This window comes from Dermacentor albipictus, unplaced genomic scaffold (genome assembly GCF_038994185.2).
Source record: "Dermacentor albipictus isolate Rhodes 1998 colony unplaced genomic scaffold, USDA_Dalb.pri_finalv2 scaffold_24, whole genome shotgun sequence".
NCBI classification, from domain to species: domain Eukaryota; kingdom Metazoa; phylum Arthropoda; class Arachnida; order Ixodida; family Ixodidae; genus Dermacentor; species Dermacentor albipictus.
Window position 1 is genome coordinate 4,895,839 of NW_027225578.1, and position 21,912 is coordinate 4,917,750.

Sequence of the window (21,912 nt, forward strand, 5' to 3'; positions counted from 1 at the left end):
TTCAGTGTCATCATGCTTTAGGAATAAATGCACCATAGTACTGACAACATTGTCAGCTGTGTAATTGATAATTATTTTTGTGTCTGCTCAGCAGTGTCCTTACCTAATTATCAGCCTGCAGTTATTCTGCAGATCCCAGGTGCTGTAGTTTGTGGGGTCTGATGTGGGATTCTCGCACCGTACTCTTGGGACAAAGGAACGACAACACAGTAGTGCAAACAATCACAAGGGCATTTATTGCACCTTTCATACATCAATGCCTGCTAGCCGAGTTGCTATCCACAAAACATGCCGATGGGCGCGCGACAAATCTGGAAGTCCGACTTACCGCGACCGGAAGCGAGCGAATGTGTTCGCCCCATGCTGGATCCCAACGCCTGCTCGTTCGCGTGTATAGTCACGCGAATCGTGGCGCGTTCGAAGGCGGCCACGCGAGACGGTCTCGCCGAAGCATCGGTCGGCGCGCACGCGGGAGACGTCCCCGCCGTGCGCCGACCCGCCGGGAAAAAGGGTCGCTGCACGTGGGGCACGGCGCGTCCGTCCCGCTTGCTGTCTCGAACCCAAGAGAGCGCCTTGTCTCTTCCGCACCCAAGTAACCCCGCAGCAGCGCAACACTAGCGCCATCTCTCGGACTGCGCTTCAACCACATCGACCGCGCGGACGTCACGCAGGCCACGCGGCGAAGCGGGATTACAGGAGACGCGCTATGCGGGGAAAACATCAGGGGACGCGCGAGAGTCGCGCATCCCCACAAGTTACTGGTTTAAGCGAAGCTTTCATAATATTTGTGGAGAACGCTGTTCCTGCTTAGCAAAATTTCCAAGGAAAGACTAGATGATCCAGTTAAACACATAAAAATGTAATTATAATGGGTGATATCAACATTAACCTACTCAATGACACATCACCAACAGTTATTTCTTACACCAGTCTACTACAAAGCTACGGATATGAATGCTTAATTGATGTTCCTACACGACAGGTTCCTAGTGGCACAGGAACGCTAATTGATCATGTCCTATCTAACTTAATAACTTCACCAGAGGCAAAAGTTCTTGATATGGACATAACAGATCACTACCCATTGCTTCTACGTTTTAAACATAACTCGAGTCCTTGCCCTCTTCCACACTTCAAATACGTTCTGGACAAAGAGAGCTTCATAACTGCCATTACTAATATAGACTGGTCTGAAATAAAAACTTATAATGATCCTCAAAAAGCATTTTCTAAATTTCTTACTGTAATTATATCGCTTATTCATAAATTCACTTGTAAAAGGAAGTGTAAAAAAACCATTGCATTCTCTCACAATCCATGGATGTCTAAAAAGTTATTAGCAGCTTTGCGTAAACGCGATAACCTGTACAAAAAAACTAAAAACCAGCCTTTTAATACCAAATTAATTGCACGATATAAAAGGTTACGTAACTCTATAAACAACCAGTTAAAAGTGGCAAAACGATTATATCTTGAACAAAAAATCTTGCAAGCCGGCAATAACAGCAAATTGAAATGGAACATCGTCAACTCCTTTCTAAACAGAAATTCTAAACCAGAACAGCTATCAAAAATTATATACAATAACTCAGAGTATAACTCCCCTAACGAAATAGCTAACGCCTTCAGCTCCTACTTTTTTGATAATGACACACCCTCTCCTTCACAAGTCACTCAACTTAATCGACTCCCTCACACATTTTTTCTTTTTCCCACAACGCCAGAAGAAATATATAACGTTATATGTCACCTAAAACCCACCAGTGCTGGAATAGATGAAGTTCTACCTGCTACTATTAAAATGATTGCCCACTTAATTTCTGATATCATGTCTCATATTACTAATTCGATATTCAAGACTGGTGTGTTTCCTAACGAGCTTAAACACGGTAAAGTCATTCCAGTTCTAAAAAAAGGTGACAGTACATTAATACATAACTACCGCCCTATTTGTATTTTACCCTTTTTCAGCAAAGTTCTGGAGAAATTAATCGCAATGCGTCTAACCAAATATCTCACTAAATTTAACATTCTCTCCTCATGCCAATTTGGCTTTCGTAATGGATATTCCACAGATTTGGCACTCATATATCTAACTGACCAATTAAAAAAAATAATTGACGATGGTCTATTTGCAGGCTCAGTTTTCATTGATCTAACAAAGGCATTCGACTGCTTAAACCACATTATCCTTTTTACTAAACTTGAGGCTATCGGTGTTCGTGGTCCTGCGCTCTCATTATTAAAAAGTTACTTATCAAATAGGGTTCAAATAGTGTCTGTATCTAACGTCTACTCCAGAGAACAAACCACTAACATTGGCGTCCCTCAAGGATCTATCTTAGGACCACTACTGTTTTTGATTTATATCAATGACCTACCTAACTGTTTGTCCTCTACTAAGTGCATTCTGTACGCTGATGATACTACCATATTTTCCTCTGATAAACACATGTCACTTCTTATTAACAAGCTAAATACTGATCTACAAAATGTTTTAAGTTGGTGTAATGCCAACCTATTATCCATTAATGCCACTAAGGCTAAATTTGTTGTATTTTCCTCACATCAACAACATTCTGCATTCTCCCCTTCTTTAACTTTCGGCTCACACTCCATCTCTCCCAGTCCATGCTCATCTTTTCTTGGGATTTCTCTTGACTGCTGCTTGAAATATAAAGATCACATTTCTCGCATCAAAAAGAAAATAGCATACGGTATTCGCGTTCTAATTAAAACTAGTCCCTACTTTACACATAATACATTAATCTCGCTATTTATTTTTATTTATTTATTTATTTAGGAATACTGCAGGCCTTAGAAGGCCCAGGCAGGAGGGGAAAGGTACATACAAAAAAAGAAAACAATAGATTGACAAAGGAGTAAAAAAAAGAAAGCTCCGGAAAAAATGTATTAGAAAATACAATCGCATAATGAGTAAAGCACCTCTAAATAATGCATAGAGAGTGGCAGGCACAAATTGAAACACTGTTTCACAAGCAAAGTTTCAAAGCACAGAAAATGTAACAGAAAAAAAAGGAGGAGTGCATAATTCAATATTACTACAACGCGCAAATGAATAAATATTGCACAACGATACAAATTGAAACGAGATTTCGTAAGAACAAGCACTAAAGTTAGATAGTAATAGAGGCTATTGAGTCAGTGCTGAGAAGTTTGTTATAGGGTAGGCTGTTCCATTCCGTTACTGTTCGAGGGAAAAAGGAAGACATAAAGACATTGGTTCTACCATTATAAGGCGTTAATGATGCAGCGTGGCGATGTCTTGTTCAGCGGGCAGTAAGGGGTGTTATGTAAGGTTCGGGAGAAAGAGATAGTTTATTGTTACTCAGCAAGAAGAGAAATTTAAGCCTGTGAATTTTTCTTCTTAGTTGCAAAGACTGAATATTGTGTTCAGCCATTAACTGAGTTGGGGAATCACTTGTGCGATATTTAGAGAAGATGAACCTTATTGCTTTACGTTGTATCATTTCTAGCGCATCAATGTTAGTTTTAGTATAGGGATCCCATACAATAGCTGCATACTCGAGTTTAGGACGGACAAGAGAGGTGTAGGCGATAAGACGGGTTTCAGAAGGAGCGTGTTTTAATTTATGCCTGAGGTAGCAAAGCTTCTTAAAAGCCGAGTCGCAAAGATGGGAGATGTGCGAGTTCCAACTAAGGTTACTGGCTATTGTAACACCGAGGTATTTATATTCATTCACCTCCGTAAGAGGTTTGGATGCTAGGCTATAGGTAAACGACAATTTATTAATTTTCCTAGTTATTTTCATAAATACTGTTTTATCAATGTTAAGCTGCATGTCCCAGCGCGCACACCAAGCTAGTATGTCTTGAAGGTTAGAGTTTAGAATAACTTGATCTTGTCGGCAAGTGATCTCATTAAAGAGGAGGCAATCATCAGCAAACAGTTTTATTTGTACGGGTTGAGTAACAGTGTCGACAATGTCATTAATATATATGTTAAATAATAATGGTCCAAGAACACTACCCTGGGGAACACCAGAAGTGACAGGAAGGGTGCTTGAAGAGCAATCATCAACTACTACGAATTGCGTACGGTTAGAAATATAAGCGCGAATCCAATTTACGAGATGGGAAGGAATGTTCAAATGTTCAAGTTTTTCTATTAGCTTTGCGTGTGATACAAGATCAAATGCTTTCCTGAAGTCCAAGAATATGATGTCAGTTTGCCCTGATTTGTCAATAGTGATAGCGAGACCGTGAACTACAGTGGTTAATTGGGTTACAGTGGAGAGGCCCTTTCGAAAACCATGCTGCATAGGAGATAGAATGGCTCTATCGTCGAGAAATTTATTGATTTCAGAAGCAATAATGTGTTCTAAAAGTTTGCAACAAGATGAGGTTAGTGAAATGGGACGATAGTTTGCCACTAGTGATGGATCGCCTGTTTTTAGTATCGGAACAATACGAGCAGAAAGCCAGTCGTTAGGAAGCACCGCCGATGAAAGGGATGCACGAAAGATGATTACGAGAAAGCGAGATAGCATTTCAGCGTACCTGTGGAGAAACACGTTTGGTAGGTTATCAGGCCCAGGAGATGATTTTGTTTTTAAATTCAGAAGCATAGAAAAGACGCCAGACAAAGAAATAAAACTAAAATCATTGTGTGCTACGCCATTTACACGAGGGGAAACGGGCGAGTTCGAAAAGACACTGTTAAAATAAGCATTGAAGTGAACAGCGATATCTTGTTTAGCGACGACAGGATTGCCCTCATGCATAATATGGTCAACTGATTTACTTTTTTTACTAAGATAACCCCAAAACTTGGAAGGAGCAGTTCTGATGAAGTTAGGAAGGGTGAACTGGTAATAGCGAAGTTTAGCAACACTGATAGCCTCATTTAATTTTGCTTGGTAAGGTTCTACTATGTCACGAGAAAGACCCTGTCGTCTTAGTCGTTTAACCTTTCTCTTTATGTGCACTATGTCGCGCGTCATCCAGGGAGTAGCTCTATATGTTCGCTTGGTTTTATTTGGAATAAAGTTATCAATACAGTGCGTACAAATATTCATAAATTCATCCCAAAGTTGAACGGTGTCATGTCCCCCAAAACCGCTAAGACTAAAGTCAAGATAATCCAGTATGCTCTCATCCCTGGCACGTGAAAAATCCTTTACAGTAATAGTTTTACAATGAGTCTACTCACTCATTCTACTCATTCATTCACTCTCATATTAACTACGGCATACTATGCTGGGGTAACACTTATAACACTCACTTGGCATCCCTCCAGGTAATCCAGAACCAATCCATAAGAATAATTACAAGCAGTTCACGCTTTGCTAATGGAAAATCCTTACTACATGAAAACAACATCCTAACCATTTCAGAACTGACCAAATATAATCTAGGAATTTTATTCTACAAATATATGACTAAGGAACTACCATCAATCTGCTTCTCACCTTGTGACCTAATAGCTCATAGTCACACTAGATTTGCACTCAATAATAATTTCCTTCTACCTAAAGTGCGAACTAACTACGGTAAACAGACTGCGGAATTTTCCGCAATATCGCTTTGGAACACTTTACCCCCTATCATCAAAAATGCAAAAACTTTATACCAATTTAAAAAAGAACTAAAATCATTCATAATAAATACTTACTGAAACTCTCCTCATTTTTTTTGTATTCCGTTTTTTTATATTGTCCTGCTGTTAACAAGTGTTCTTATTACTCATATGCTATAAACATGTTTCGATATTACTCCTAGTTCTCATCTATACTACTGTTGCTTTAAACTTTGTGTAACATCATAAGTGTCTTTAGCAGGAGGTCCCGATACAGTCTTTGACTTTGGGACCTCCTTATGTATACTACGCACATGCAATTATCTGTATTTTTACTAATAAATAAATAAATTGTGAAATTCACACTATGCACAAAATGATTATTGAAATTTTACATGCCAAAACCACAATCTAGTTACATTATTATAATTGGTATTTGCATTACGTCCGGTACTGGTCACTCGTGCAAGACAGTAGTCAGCTGGAATGACAATGGTTCAACGACTACATTAACATCAGTATGAGGCATTCAGTAAGAGCTATTTGGCAAGACAGTAGGAGCAGCGGTGGGAAAGTCCAGAGAAGAGGCAAAAAAAGCTTGGCTTTAAGAAACCTTCTAGAAGGGTTTGCTAGCTAAGATCAGCTTTACTGGGCCAAAACACCCTTTACAAGGCAGATGGCAAGATGACAAACATTATTTTATGTAACTTCCTAAATACAAACAACAAATGCACTGACTACTACGTACACAGCTTCACACTGTGTTTAGACATACATTCAGTTAAGAAAAACAGTTTAGAATGAGATGAAGTTTACAAACAAGTGAAAGGAAAACAAAGTTACAAGCCAAGAGCGTTTCAAGTAGAAAAACTAGAACAGGAGAGAGCCTTGTGCTAAAGCAAGACCTAACAATACTACTACTCTATGTTTAGAAAGTGCAAGCGTAGGTCGATCAACATGAAATATATTAGGTGGTTTAACTGATTAAATGTAGTAGAATGCTTGCTGCTAATTATTTCAAAACTGAAACATTCCAAATATCATGCACTGTTTTGAGTAGAAGTTATCACTAGGCTTTAGGCATGCAGATCGCATAAGAACTGCTTAAATGCATCACAAGCAAAAACAGAAAAAGATACAAAAGCTACACTTTAGCGCATGCAGAACCTGTTCATTCTGGTTGTGTAGGCAAGCCACTTTTGTCCCTACAAAACTGACTCAGAGCTTCGGTGTTCTCTAATAAAATCACACATTAAAACGAATGTGGACTGATTTGAGCCTTCATATATTTTTGCATTCAGACTGGCCATTATTTACACATTGGCAATATGTGCAAACCTTATTACGCTCACACACAGGGTGTCCGCCAACCTTCCACTAGTGCCCCCATCGAGTGAGGAGGGAAGTGCTGCAGACATGTCAACAAAGAATGTGGCAGTTTTTCGATCTGGCAACACTTGAAGTGCCATCACCATCAAGTGAAGAGTCAGAAGCGCCAGCATCGACTCTGTCTTCGATGTCGCATGAGTCTGTGGAGTCTCAGGACATTTTGGAATCTCTTGAATCACCTATGTTTCCAGAAGTTCTGGTTCCCGAGGCTTCTGAGGCACACCACAGCAGGCCGCAGTCACAAGCATCGCTGGCTTCAGCAGGCAGTCGTAGGCTGGATACGTTGGGAAGCATTGCTTCCGAAGCAACGTCAAGAGGGAGGAAAAGGAAAAAGAAAGATGAGAGTCAGTTAATATTAGAGGATCCGAATTAGGCAATGTTTCAAGTGCAATCAAAAGATGCAAACCACAGGATGACCTCAAACTTTTGCCATCTCTCTGCTCAAACACATGAGAGAGGTCAGTGAGGATAAGCATCTCGATATGAAAATTAAATTGATGCAAGTAGTAAAGTAATTCAAAGATTAATGTTTTTTAATGTATACTTTTAGTATAATAAAGCCAAGAGAAAACGAAACAAAAGGAAATCATTGATGAATTTAATTACTTTATATCGAAATGGAGAAATAAGGAGGAAAATGAAAAGGTAACCTCCCATTTATGGGAGACGAACCCACAACCTTTGAATTCTGCTTGCATTGCTTTACCAGTAGAGCTGCAGCAATGGCTATAACTCTGCAAACTTTCTTGAGCCTGTATGTGCATGTACTAGATCTCAACCTGGTAGCGTTACCCAGTGTTACTCGTGCAAGAGCACTGGAAGAGCCTAAACTAGTACACATAAACATTCTAAGAAATAGATGGTGGAATAGCCTCCAGCTCAATTGGTTTTGGGTTTAGCTCCCACCAGTGGCAAGTTATATTTTGTCCACTTTCATTTCCCTTCTCCTTGTGATGTCGACATTGCAAATAAAACGACAGTTGTTTTCCTTTATACTTTCTATAAGTTTCCTTGTCTGTTGTTGACATATCAAAGCCCCTCAGCTCTTTTCTTTTGTTCATTTTACATTGTGTTGTATCCATATTTTTGTGCGGTATTATTCAAGAATTTCATAAAGTTGATATCTGTGGGCCTGGTTGGTTGGCCGTTGCTGCTGTAGAGATGTGTGAACATGTTTTAGCAACACACCTACAATAGAGAAAGAAGCACTGACTTGCAACTAAAGGTTTGTTGTTGCAAGACAGGGGTTTATCGCTTTCATCTGTCTTTGCTCATTCATGCTGTCTTGCAGCAATGAACCTTTTTGAGTTCACCACCTGTGCATGTAGAGTTTGTGCATGCATCTAGAGATGCCTGTACATGCCTATAAATAAAAAGAAATGTAATGAACCTTCAACCAGCCCCCATTGAAAATTTTTGTTATATGCTGCAAGTTGTAAAGCCTGTCGGGGCGTTCTAGCAGCTCAAGTATTTTTCAAATTGTTTTATTATTATTACAAGAGGTAGCAGAAAGGGAAAAGTCTTGCCACCACATAGCCAGCAGGCAAGGTTCACTGCCAACATAGACAACCTCTACCTCTCCCACAACTATCATCCACAAGCCACATTCCTTGCATTTTTTTTTCTTTGTGTTCTGTGGCTCAGTTCCAGAGTTGGTTTTGCATGTTCTGCATTGGATGTTTGGCCAAAGTCATTGTACGTAATCAGTGACACTGAAGGCAGTGCGTAAATGAGACATGTATACGTATGACCCTGCTTCTCTGGCAGGAAGCAGGGCTACCTGACGGGAGCCGTGAACAGCATGTGAGCTTTAAAAAAATTCTTAAGCTGAAAAAAATGTAAGGAATTTCTGCGGCTGTGGTGCTGTTCTGCAGTTGTTTAATACTTTGCAGGCACGATCGCCACTATACGACTTACACACCACTGCAGAGTCTAGCCGCCTCAATCCCCACACGTCTTGCCCGAATGCCAAGTAGCTTGAATGCAAGTTGAAAAAAATTAGTACCCATGTCTCAATTGTTTGCATACTAATTATGATGACATGACTTTTCTTGACAATGATCTGCATGGATGTGGGGGCCCTTCTTGAGTGACATACGATCAAAATTCATTTGTGTAGGTTAGCTACCACCTTTGTTTAATACTACATGTACCATCATTCCTCAAAGTATGTTTCACAGGTTGCGCAAGGTCAAAAGCACTCAGGTAGCTTTTGTGTGATCCCATTCGATGGCACTTTTTTGTTAGCTAACTGCTAGCCATAGTTAGCCATAACTGCTACAGTGGTGATGCACTAAGTTGAAACTTTGTCTCTGTGATCATGTGATCTTTTTTTTTTTTCTGGTATTTCCTTTCACGCGCATTGTCAGTACCTTCATTACTATTTCTCGTTTTGTATCAGCATTTTGTGTCCCATTTTTTTATTTGTTTATGAGTTAATAAATATTTAGTTGTGTACAATGAACTAGATTATGTAATAGTATTTCTTATGCACGCTCATTGTCGGTCATTTCATTCTTTTGTTGTGCTTCAATGTTTTGTGACCCCTTCGTGATTTGGCTGCCAAAAGGCGGCGGGCAGCATTGTGTAAATAAAATAAATGATACATTACATGACAAAGAAACAGTGTTCTTCTGTATTCCTGCAATCGCACATTATTACTCTAGGGGCAATTATCCTTTACAAACCTCAATGCTACAGCAAGTCGTTCTCCAGGCTCCAGGGGTTTCTTGAATGTGGTGCTGCCGTGTGGGGTCCTCTGCGACAAAGCCCAATAGCTTGTCAAAGAGCTGTGGTGTCTTGCGAAAGAACTTGTAGAAAAATCCGTGGTCATCCTGACGTATCCGTTGCATCTGTAAAAAATTGTGCATTATTACCTGGCAGAAGGACCGTACCCTGCGTGTATACACTCGCAGGTACCGGGAGCTGTACACTTTTCACTGACACACACGCATAGCCACTAGCCATGATTAACTTTACCCCCTGCTTTGTTTATATGCTTGAATACAAACAGTGTGTCGGCAAAACAGGAGAGCCAGTCAACGGTATATTAAAGAAAAATCGTGCGGCCACTGCCAAGAAACTTCCGAAATTAGTTGCACAGCATTTAAACCTGTCAGGTCACAATTTAATTACATTACACTTCATATTCTACAGTCACACTTCTGAGAGACAGAAAATATTGGAAATTGTATCTCATCCACAAGATTCATATACGACAATCAACACGTGCAAAAAGGTGTTCTTGAATCTATGCGCTATACTAATGGCACAAATATAACTAGCGGTCCTTAACTTTTTGTAGGGGTGTGCTAATACCTAAAAGTAGATTTAGAAAAGAATATCGAATGAAATGAAGAAAAAAATAAGCTGGATATCAAATAAAATATCGAATAGCAGGAAATGTATTACAAAACCTAATCCTTACAAATTTTGTGCAAGAGGATGCTACACAAGATCTGCATAAACAGTATGGTCTACTGTTAATGATGAAGGAATTAAGTCCCAGATTAGTATTACAGATCGTCTGTTAAATAGAATCAAGTGCTTCTTCCCCTCTGAAGCTGAAGAATTAGTGACGGTATGCTGTACTAGTATACACGGGTTAGACAGACGGCTGTTGAAACGTCGTGAGGTGTCGTCACCACGTATCCAATGTACGATCTGTGTGCTTCCGGCGGCTAATCAGCCCGATCTTCGCCTATGCTTTCGCGCTTTCCGAACTACACCCTGCTCTTGTCGTTCCCTCTGTTCGCGTACGTCACGTTATCGTTTCGATCGGTGCCGTCAACCTGGACGAACCTTGCACCGACGACGCGTTGCTGTTCTGCGAATTGGGCGTTCGCGCGCTGCGAGTACGATCCCCGCATTGCTACTTTAACCCTTTCACTTATGTCTCCTATATGCGCGCACTTAAAAACGCTGATAAGTAATTGCTGTCCCGACGAAGATAAGTCCCCATGTCCAAACACTGGCTCCTACTTCTATCACTGTAGATCATCGAAAGGAAAGAAGTTACTCACAGCCGTAAAGTCCTTCTCATTTACGCAGTTGAAAGACTGGCCGGACCCTCCAACGTCGCCGCAGACGCTTTCTGTGCTCTCGCCGCCTTTGCAAGAGCAGCCGCAGCAAAAGCTTCTTTCTCATGTGGTACATTGCGGGAAGAGAACGCTGATGCCGGCGAAGCAAGCGGCTAAGCAAAAGCTCGACAGCAACGTCGCTTGTGGTCGCGCGCAGATCCGCAGATGTCAGCGTGTCAGCTGTAGTCGTGAGCACGAGCACATCGAAAATGGATTTCACCGCTCTTTCTGCGCACGCGCGAGGAGCAGTGGTTGCGAGAGAGAAATGTGGGGACTTTTGGTGCTCAAAATTTCTCGTCGTTTAGGTACTATGGGGAAGAAAACCGTTTGCTCTGTTTGTCCCTAGCCAATGCCCTAGCCGAGCTTGCAGCACAGAATCGACAGGATGCGTGGCCGGCAAGGCGAAAAAGCCGCGTCCGAGGTGAGTTTGTTGCTATTTTGTCGCGACGGTAGCATATTAAATTTTGTAGTCGCAAGGGGATACGTTTGGGAGTGAGGTGTCTTCTCGGATCACTTTAGTAGCAAAGCATTACGTCGTGCCGATGCATTGTTCATTAGTGTCGTTGTATTAGCATACAACACACTTGGAGATTCGTGGGAATGGAAATTTTGTACTCTGTATGTGTAAGTACTAAATCTTGCGTCGCCATGCAATCTGAGCCGTAGATCGTTGTGAGAGCTGTACAGCCACACTGGCAAAACACTACGCCCTGCGGATGAATACGGAGCAAATTTATGCTAAAGAAAAGTGGTCGTCATGCAATTTCATAACAGTAGACCGTTGTGAAAGCTGTACAGTAACACTGATATTGGTTACGTGGTGCAGATTCGTAGCGTTTCTGAGGTGCTTGTGCGCAAGGGTAATTAATAATCCCGGCTGTTACGATGTCTAGCTCATATACGGGGCGCTCTATGTGGGCGAAACAAGGGCTCAGACCGCTACAACATGCGAAATAGCTCTGAATGCCTGCCAGTACACTTGTTCGGCGTCTCTGTGCTTGTACTGCGGCAGGAGACGTGACGGCAATTGGGCACGTATATCACAGTGGCCGCTTTCCACTCTTGGTATACTTTGCCGCAATACAATGCGCATATGATGCACATTGTATTGCCCTGGTGAAAACAATGTTTTCATACAGGGCAAGTCATCCATGTAGTGGAATTGCATTTATCGTTGGTGTAGTGTTGATGCACTTTCTGAAGTCCAACCTTTAATGCAACTTAGTTTTCGTTGGTGCAAGTGCTTCTACTGGAAACATCCAAAATATGATTTAACAAATCAGGTTGCTGTCTTGTAGTTTTAGAAATTTTCCTCTGGTCTTAAGTCTTTTCTGAATCTGGAAGAGCTGGCTGATTGCACATTTCATCTCGAGATAGCTCACACACTTCCAGAAGCACAGGTTAGCACACTTTGTTGAGTGCAGATGAGCACTGCAAATTCAATCATTTTGATGAGGCACCGATCTAATGCCGCTCACTCTTGCCACAACACTTTTTCAACTTGTACTGTACTTGTTTCTTCCACCTTCCATTTGCAGCACCAGGGCTAAGGCACAACAGCAATAACATTTCTAGCAGAAAATTCTTGCTCCTTATCATCTGAGCTCCCCATTCATTTGCTACTTTCTTCAAATTTTTCTTTTCATGTGATGCTCTTGCCTTCACACACTGTCAGGCTTCTCCTTCATGCGTTTCTTTAATACTCCTTCTGTCTGCTTCTTGCTCGACATACCGTGCATGCCTTCAGTCATGTCCAATTGATCGATGCAGTGTTGTCCTTTTGTCTCTCTCCTCCAGAACCTGCAACTTTCGACAACCACACCCCAGCATTATTTTGCTTCTTTTTGTGATAGTGCCTGGCTATCTGTTGCTGATGCCACACATTCACTTTGCAATGGTTTATAAGACCACATACATAAATTAGTAGCTGTACAAAACCTTGATTCTCCAGCACTTCCACAAAATTCATGCAGATGTGGAAACACAGATTACACTTCATTCCTCACCACAGCTTACTATGTCTGCATCAAAGCTTGATATTACCTACACGTGTGCACTGTCTTTGTGTCTTCCTTTGTAGCTGTAGGTCGCTGCATGAGCAGAAAAAGATTTTGTTGCTTAAATGTTCATGTGCTTAAGTAGGCAATGTAGTGTACTTGATTTTCACAATGCTTAACTCAATTGGTGGTATGCCTGCACTATAACATGCACAAACTGAACAGCATATCCAAACCAGAAAATTGCTAGCCTATCACAGTTAGGTTGAGTCATTTGAATGAAAGTAGGGACAGTTTTTGTATGGGATGGCTGATGGCATTCAGGCTCATCATGTCAACATCAAAGTGGGAGCAAAAACGCAGTACATGTATAAAATAGGAGCAGTTTTATTGGATTGTGGTGCTTTACATGCACCTCACTTCAAGCACAACGATGTCTTTGCGTGTCACCTGTGTCCAAATGAAGCCACTGCAGCTGGTGAGCAATGTGCTTGTAGATGGCACTGGCTACATTCCTTTGGAAAGGCATCCTTATGTTGCACAATGTAGTGAAGATGAAGGCTTTTAAATTAATGTGTACTTTATTTTTTATTTACCTCTCACCTACTGTCGCCAACACAAATGATGTCTCCTTGTAAGCCGAATGCCTGTGAACATTGCAAGGCACAGTGTCAGGCAACCGTTTATAATCTTCAGCATAATACTGTAGAAGGCGGCCTTCTGGTTTGTATACATGAAAGCACCAGGAAAGCAAGCTAGATAGACTAAAGACTAGCTGACTTGACAGCTCTGTACAGCCTGTACTGCTTACAGAAAGCAAGTCACACTAGTCACGGGACCTATAGCAGCGGCATGCAAATAGAGGTTTGTATTGCCTGTAGTACATATACATAGCCTTTCTTTGAAAAATATGTTTGGTCACTTTTCATTAACTTTACCTAGTCAGGACATGCATTATCACTGCTTGGTCTTCAAATAAAACGAGCATTTTCTGCATAGTAACTTTTACTTACATGAAATATGTGGTGGTGTTGACCTGCAGAAGTGTACAGAATACATAAAATCTTGAAGCACTGAAGCAGAATTTATAAACAATGCTAAATTTAGGTAGACTGACAAACTGGACTGTACAACACAGATAATATAGGGCACTTGCAAGACAGTTTCTTTATGGCCTAGTTCCTAGAAGGTATTTAGAACGAAAACAGTGTCAACTGATTGGAAAAGGAAAGGGGACAGACACAGTGCTCACTTATGACTCGAGGTTTTTTTTTTGCGTGTGTGTGTGTGCAGTAATATATACGAGGTGGGTTCAAAAAGAAACCGAACTTTTGAAATAGCATGCCAATCAGCAGAGCGAGCGCGCTGCGGCTACTGAGCGCATGTAATGGCAGGTTTAGACAACAAACTGCCATTTGCCACGTTTCGCTCTGACCGTAGTTGGCGAGCTACAGCCACTGAAGTGAGCACATGAACAAGCTGCTCTTCAGATTGGTGCCAAAGTGACAATGAAGGAATTGGAAGAACAGCGTGTGTGTGTGAAGTTCTGCTACAAACTTGGGAAAACTTTCACAGAGACTTTTCAGTTGCTTAGCCAAGCATACGGGGAGGACTGTGCGAGTCGCATGCAGTGCTGTGGTTGGTTCAAGTGTTTTGAAGAGGGAAGAATGTTGGTCGGTGACGATCCCAAGCCTGGACAACCTTCCACATCCACAGATGATCACCATATTGAGGGAGTTCGAACTGTGATTCGCGGAAATCGTTGTTTGACCGTTCGAGAAGTCGCTGATGAAGTGGGTATCAGCGTAGGATCATGTCATGAAATTTTGAGTCACAAACTAGGGATGCGTCGTGTCAGTGCAAAATTTGTGCCACGTTTGTTGTCTGGTGCACAGAAGCAGACCCGTGTTGAAATCAGCCAGGAAATGCTTGCCACTGCCACTGACGATGAAAACTTCCTTAAGAACATCATAACAGCCGATGAGACATGGGTTTATGCCTACAATGTTGAAACGAAAGTGCAGTCGTCGCAGTGGGTGGCCAAAGGTGCTCCTCGTCCAAAAAAAGCACGCATGAGTCGATCAAAAATGAAGGTGATGTTGGTTGTGTTTTTTGACTGCAAAGGCATTGCCCATCAGGAATTTGTGCCACATGGTTAGATGGTAAACAAAGAAGTTTGCCAGGGAACCCTAGCATGTTTGAGAGATTCTGTGTGCAGTAAGAGGCCTGAATTGTGGGAAAATCAGGCTTGAATGTTGCATCATGACAATGCCCTGGCTCACATGTCGCTCCTTGTCCGCAGCTACTTAGCGAAACACCGCACTTCTTTTGTGCCCCACCTACCATATTCTCCGGACCTAGACCCTTTCCAAATCGTAGAGGAGATCCAGGACAATGCGAGAAGAGACCTGCATGCCATTCCAGAAATTTCATTCCAGGAGGCTTTCCAAAAATGGAAGAAAAGATGGGAAGAGTGCATTGCCAGTAGAGGGGACTATTTTGAAGGGGACAGCACTTAAGATGTTGTACCATAAGCAGCAAAGCTGTTATAGCAAAAGTTCGGTTTCTTTTTCAACACACCTCATATGCATGGAAAGGGTGGGGTTCAAGGCAGGTGCAACAAGAACGCCCAATGTGAGGTCGAATGTAGAGTTTAATGTCCAAACCACAGCAGTAAGCTGGTAACCTTTAAATGGTAAGTAGAACAGTAATGCTACGGGAACTGTCAGGCCCTTCATAATTGTAACAACCGTCGGAATGTTGAAGTGTCTTTTCAATGTCCCATTAATTTCCACTATTCTCATTCTAAATGGGCAAATGCACCTACATTCATTTACCATAAGACATATCAAGAGATCAACCCCACTAATGCTAGTTCTTTCTAGGTAGCTGAAGCAAAATAGCATTTCGTTTAGTCAGTATTGATGCAAGTTTTCAAACACTCCTATCATGAAATAGCTCAGTTGCTCAGATCTTGAGCAAGGCAGTTATTAGCTGGTATAATGTCAGAATTTGTTTATCATTTACTGGTAGACCTGCTGATGATAATGTAAGCAGAATGCTGCTGAGACCAATGAGAAAGTGTGAAAAAGAAAATAATTATTACATTGTTCCAGCCATCATTCTCTAATGTGTCCACCCTGCCCCATCGTAAGCAATCACTTCACATCCCAGCATTCATATCTTGCGCATTTCTTTATTTCACTCTTTCTCTATTGTGTAGGACTGGCCATATTAGCTTAAAGCACTAGAAATCAATAAAATGACATCAGCATTGCCGCTGAGGAAAGACTGAAGTTAAAGAAAACAGAACAAAATCATACAAGGAAAGTAAGGTACAACACAGGTACAACACAAATTGATAAGGAAAAAAAAATGTTCACAGAAAATCTGTACATGTGTAACAGAACCATGTGGGTGCATAAAGAAAAGAAGACTAAATGTTAACCTCATCACCCAAAGGGTCCCTGAAACTATTTTATTGGTGTGACCTACACGTACACAGTATCTCTCCTCGAATGGTTACTCAAAAAAAGCTTCATGTCACCATGCTATATAAAGAGCTGCAAGTGGTTAAAAATTACCCTCCTCTAAAGCCTTTCCTCTCCAATGTCACTTTTATTCTATGTGGCCTTGGCTATGTCCTGCCTCATTGGACACGACATCGTACAGTGACAGTAGTGTTGGCTACTTGCAGTTTACTTGAATCCAGTGTGTTCCCATATGACTTTTAGAGATGCAGCTTTTTTTTTGTTATTGTGGTGATGATGGCCTCAAAATGAAGTTTACATAGAACGCTTATGTTTTGTACAGTGTGCAGTCGCGACCCGCCGTGGTTGCTCAGTGGCTATGGTGTTGGGCTGCTGAGCACGAGGTCGCGGGATCGAATCCCGGCCACGGCGGCCGCATTTCGATGGGGGCGAAATGCGAAAACACCCGTGTGCTTAGATTTAGGTGCACGTTAAAGAACCCCAGGTGGTCAAAATTTCCGGAGTCCTCCACTACGGCGTGCCTCATAATCAGAAAGTGGTTTTGGCACGTAAAACCCCAAATATTATTATTATTATTAGTGTGCAGTCGCGGTAACTTACTCTCTGCACTCACCTGCAGTACAAGAATATAGGTGCAATAGGTACAATGCAAGTTTCTGCCACCACATGTACCCCTCTGCTGCTTTGCTTTGGTTGCTGTCGTCACTGTGCTATTGTTAAACATTATTGCATTCTTTTTCACTCTTTGCCTGCACATCTACAGCCTGGCACATCTATTGCAAAGCCGTGCTTTTTTGGAGAAACTCTAATTCATACCTTCCCTACCACACACGTACAAATGTACTATTGACCCAAAAAGTTAACAAATGAAGGGATCTCACAAAAAGCTGAATATCTCCGCAGCCTCAAAACGAAGCCTGGTATTCCCATTTCCAGCCTCTACTAGTATATGCAAACATTGTGATGTACGGTTTTACTGGCTACTTTTAAAGGCTGCTCGGATATTTAGCATTTTCTGAGATCCCATGGTTCGTAAACTTTTTTAGTCGATAGTGTGTGTGTAGATAACAGTGGCAGACAATCTGCTATCTCAGGCTAGTCTACCATTAGACTGAAGAAACATCTACATGTCTTACATTAGTGTGTTTACTTTTACAGGTACATCAATTACTATGCCTTCATATCCTACTAAAAATAAGCTAAATGAGGAGGCTTGCTTTGTGTATTCTTAATGATGTCATGTGGGAAGCCAATCCACTTCATGAAAAAAGATCACTAGTTCGTTCTACTAGAGGTGGCTCAAAACCTGGGGAGTGGTGCCGCTATGACATCTAGCAATGGTGATTTTTAATACCTAATAATTACACAGTTGATACAGAATACCTAAATTTTATTTCATCATTCATCATTAGTACAGAAGGACGTCCCGGAGTTACAAAAACTGTCAGTGGGACCTATTAGTAGTTTAACAATATAGTAATTAATACATTATGGCAACATAGCAGTGATACACATCAGAATACACGAAGTTAATGAAGCGAGTAATCAAATACAAGGAAGGTGCTTACAAATACAAGCAAATGAAATAGATGCTGCGTATGAATAAATAAAAATGTAGTAATTGGCACGTTATGGAAACATAGGGATGACACATATCAAAGAACACAAGGTTAATGTACGAGATAATCAGAAACAAAAATGTGCTTACAATATGCAAAGTACAAGTGAAATATATACTGTGCGACAAAAAACTTAAAATTTCTAAAAATAAGGAAGAAAAAAATAAAGACAATGGGATATAGAGAATAAAAGCGATACATTTGGCAAATACAGAAGCACTGAAAGTGGTAAAATGAGTTTGTATATAATATGTGTTCGTGGTAATGAGTCTGTAGCCAGTAGTGTCGATAGTAAATATGTCTTCATATCTCTCTTGAATGTTAATGTTGTGCGGCAGGCTTTAATATGGGGTGGTTTAATTTAGTGTTTAATCGCCATAAAAGAGCAGTAAACATTGACAATTAGTGTTTATTTGAGGAAGGAAAGAATTGTTAGAGGAATATCTCGTATTGTTAGTGTTGGCAAGAGCAGATATATTAAATGCTGAACCCTTGATGATCACCAGTAGGTATGCTACTGACGGTGCACTTGCACAAAATTCAAAATAATTTCAGAGCCCTGAAAACGAAACTTTTTTTTCCCTACTCGTCAGGTGTTTCACAATCTGCACTGATGGTATTCTTCTCGAGTATGGCTGGAGTACATATTTGTGCTGTGCGAATGTTCAAAATGTCAAATGTAAATCATATAGCTGTTGACCATTTGACTTGTATTTAATTGGAGAACACGCAATTAGAAGTTATCAAATCTTCCTTTCTGTCAATAATTACACATACTGGAATCTTTAGGGAGAAAGTCAGGTGCTTGTGGTGACCATTCTCAAAGGGAACTGCAGTTCCTGAGCGGACATATACAGCAGGTATTTTTTTGCTTTGCTTAGTAATTTCTAGTCGCGCAGTAAGGATGCCTCGCTTTTAGGCAGCCAACGGATTTTTCTCAATTGAGGCTGTAAAAATTATCATTTGGACAATGTGAACATGTTCCTGATGTCATCTTGGTGCAGCAGATACTATCACCTTTCAGTCACTCTCATTTACAAACTTATCAGTTGACCAGAAACCTGGTTGTGACTGGCATTACACGTGTCAAACAATCTAAAAAACATCTCTTCTAAAGCTTTCCGCGGTTTCTCTCCACCTCTTGAGTTTCAAAACCCGCCATAATGCCTTTGGCATTGTGTGCTGCTAATCCCAAAGGCGCGGAATCAAATTCCAACTGCAGCAGCTGCATTTCCACGGGGAAGAAATGCAACAACACCTGTTTACCATGCATTGAGTGCACATTGAAGAATTCCAGGTGGTCAAAATTAATTCGGAGTCCCCCACTATGGTGTGTCTCATAATCATGTCGTGGTTTTTGCACATAAAACCCCAGACTCACTTCTTGTTCCCTGTAAGTAGCATTGGTTACACGAATTTAAGGCCATACTGCTCCACTCAAGGCCTATATGTAGTAGGCGTTTTCATATCCTGATATTTCTGGATAGAATTAAATATGGATATTTGACGAAACTGACCTATTGAATATTGAATAACAAATATGTTCACATTTCAGAGAAGTGTGGAGTATTCTTGAAAAAAAAGAAACTTTACATTGCAAGGGTGGACTTTTAACATTGTTGGTACAACATTTTTTTAATGCTTAGCGCAGAAACCATAGACAAGACAGGCGAGAGAAGAGACACACACAAGTGGTACTTTCAACGATTTATTGGAAGTTGGATCACGGGTTTATACATGCAAGCATTTGCTAGCATTCTTGATAAACCTGGCCAGATTGATGTTATATTCCTGTATTGCAGACAGAAAAGCATTTGAGCTTGTTTGACACTCTAAATTAATTGAGAAGCTCTAAATCGCAAATCTTCTGCCATACTTAATTGGCTGAATCTCTGCATACTTAACTAAGCACAAACAATTCGTCAGCATAAGCGATTGCCCTTCCCATGAAGTGCCAGTTACTTCCAGTGTTCCTCAAAGCAGCATGCTTGGCCTCTTGTCATTTTTAATATGTATTAATGATATAGAAGTAGTCAGTCACCCCTTTTAAATAAAGTTGTTTGCTGATGATTGTTTTTTATTTAATGAAATACATTTCTGTGAGCCCTAACTTCTGTTATTTCAATCTCAAAATTGGCCTTCGTCGGATAATTCGAACCTCACTGGTCAGATTCGCCCAAATACAGCCGTGTTATGCGCTGAAGCATATGCAACTTACTGTGGTGAAGCATATTGAGAATGGAAAAGGCCCACTGTCACAGGACATCACACGTGTTCCTTGATTATACAAGCATGCAGTTTCCTGTCACAGTAGGAGAACCTAGCCACCTAATAAGCATAGTGGCAGCCATTCAGAGCTGTTTCTTACGTTTCAGTGGTGATTTGAGTCCTTTTTTCACCTTCCATGCATGTCTCGTGTATGAGACTGTTAATGAGGCCTAGTATGTCTTCTTTAAGTAAATGTGCCGTGCACAGAGAAGTGGAAAATAATCATGTGTTTTGGGAAAGCTAGCAAAAAGGAAGGCAGTAAGTTGAAAAAACTGCGTTAAGCCGAGGAGATGTTAAAAGCCAACAAAAGAGTGTGAATATATCAAACTCTGAAGGCCTGCCCATACACCTATTAGGCGTCTTGGTGCTCATACTGTGACTGGAGACTGCACATGTGCATGTATGTAATTTAGGGAACACGTGCTGATTTGCAACAATGGCACCTTTTCCTGCTTGGTATGGTTCTATGCATAATATGGCTGTATTGCAGTGAAGCTAACATTAAGAAAAATAGTAAACTGGGCGAGTTCGTAGCTGTTGATGGTTGCAGGTGTAGCGCTAAACTGAAACGCGGCCAAAGTTAATTTTGAAGGCAAATACTGCAAAGTGAAGCAATGGCATGTTTCAATGTTTTTTTATGCCTTTTGTTTAATTCGACCAGTCTCAGTGGTCCCGTCAGGATCGAATTAACGGGCATGCCTCATAATCAGAACTGGTTTTGGCAAGTAAAACCCCAGAAAGATGATCAAATTAATGGAAGTCGACTGTATATATGGCTGAGTAGAGCCACACTGTCTAAAACCGGTACAGCAAAAAAACACCAAGAAACCTAAATGACCCATTGCAAATGCAGTCAACTTTCATGGCATGCGAAAATAATCTAACTTTCTCACGGACAATGATAGTGATAGTTTGCTGATACATTGGTCAGCGGCCGATAGGATTTGCCCAGTTTCTACTATTAATCTTACACACTTGCGCTTATCCCTGTATATAATAGCGGTGTCATTTAGAAGAGGGCGACATGGACATGTATTGCAATGCAAAGCAAGAAAATCGTCACCTGATACACTATATTTCTGTGCTCTCTTAAGTTCTCATTAATGCATCTTCCGGTTTGGCCTATGTAGCATCTACCGCATGACAGTGGAATATGATAGACCACTCCTACACCGCATCCGACGAACTCATCTTTGCAATGCTACCACAAACCGGCTTATTTGTCCTTATTGGGTTAGTGGTTTTACACAAGGTGCTTAGCTTATTTGGAGCTGAAAAAACACCCGCACATTACCTTGGCTTCCTATCTTCTTCAGGCTATGTGATATCTGGCGTATATACGGAATCACAGCGGTTTTCACCTGGTCACGGCTGCTAGCTCTTGCATTTGCACGGAGGCATCATCTCGAAAGTTCCTGTTTGAGCAGCCTTTCTGCCACCGACACCAACACGTTGTTAGGGTAACCAGCCTCCTTAAGACTTGCAGCCGATTGCTGGAAAATGGTTTTC

The 21,912-nt window shown here is 41.1% G+C and overlaps 1 long non-coding RNA gene across 1 annotated transcript; it reads right to left on the bottom strand.

The window, feature by feature from the left end:
* Positions 1-2,770: 2,770 nt before the first annotated feature.
* Positions 2,771-11,202, bottom strand: LOC135909085 (uncharacterized). Its single transcript, XR_010566565.2, has 3 exons — positions 10,972-11,202; positions 9,637-9,801; positions 2,771-7,245 (listed from the first exon to the last, which is right to left on the bottom strand). It is a non-coding gene; the product is annotated as an uncharacterized lncRNA (long non-coding RNA).
* Positions 11,203-21,912: the final 10,710 nt, after the last annotated feature.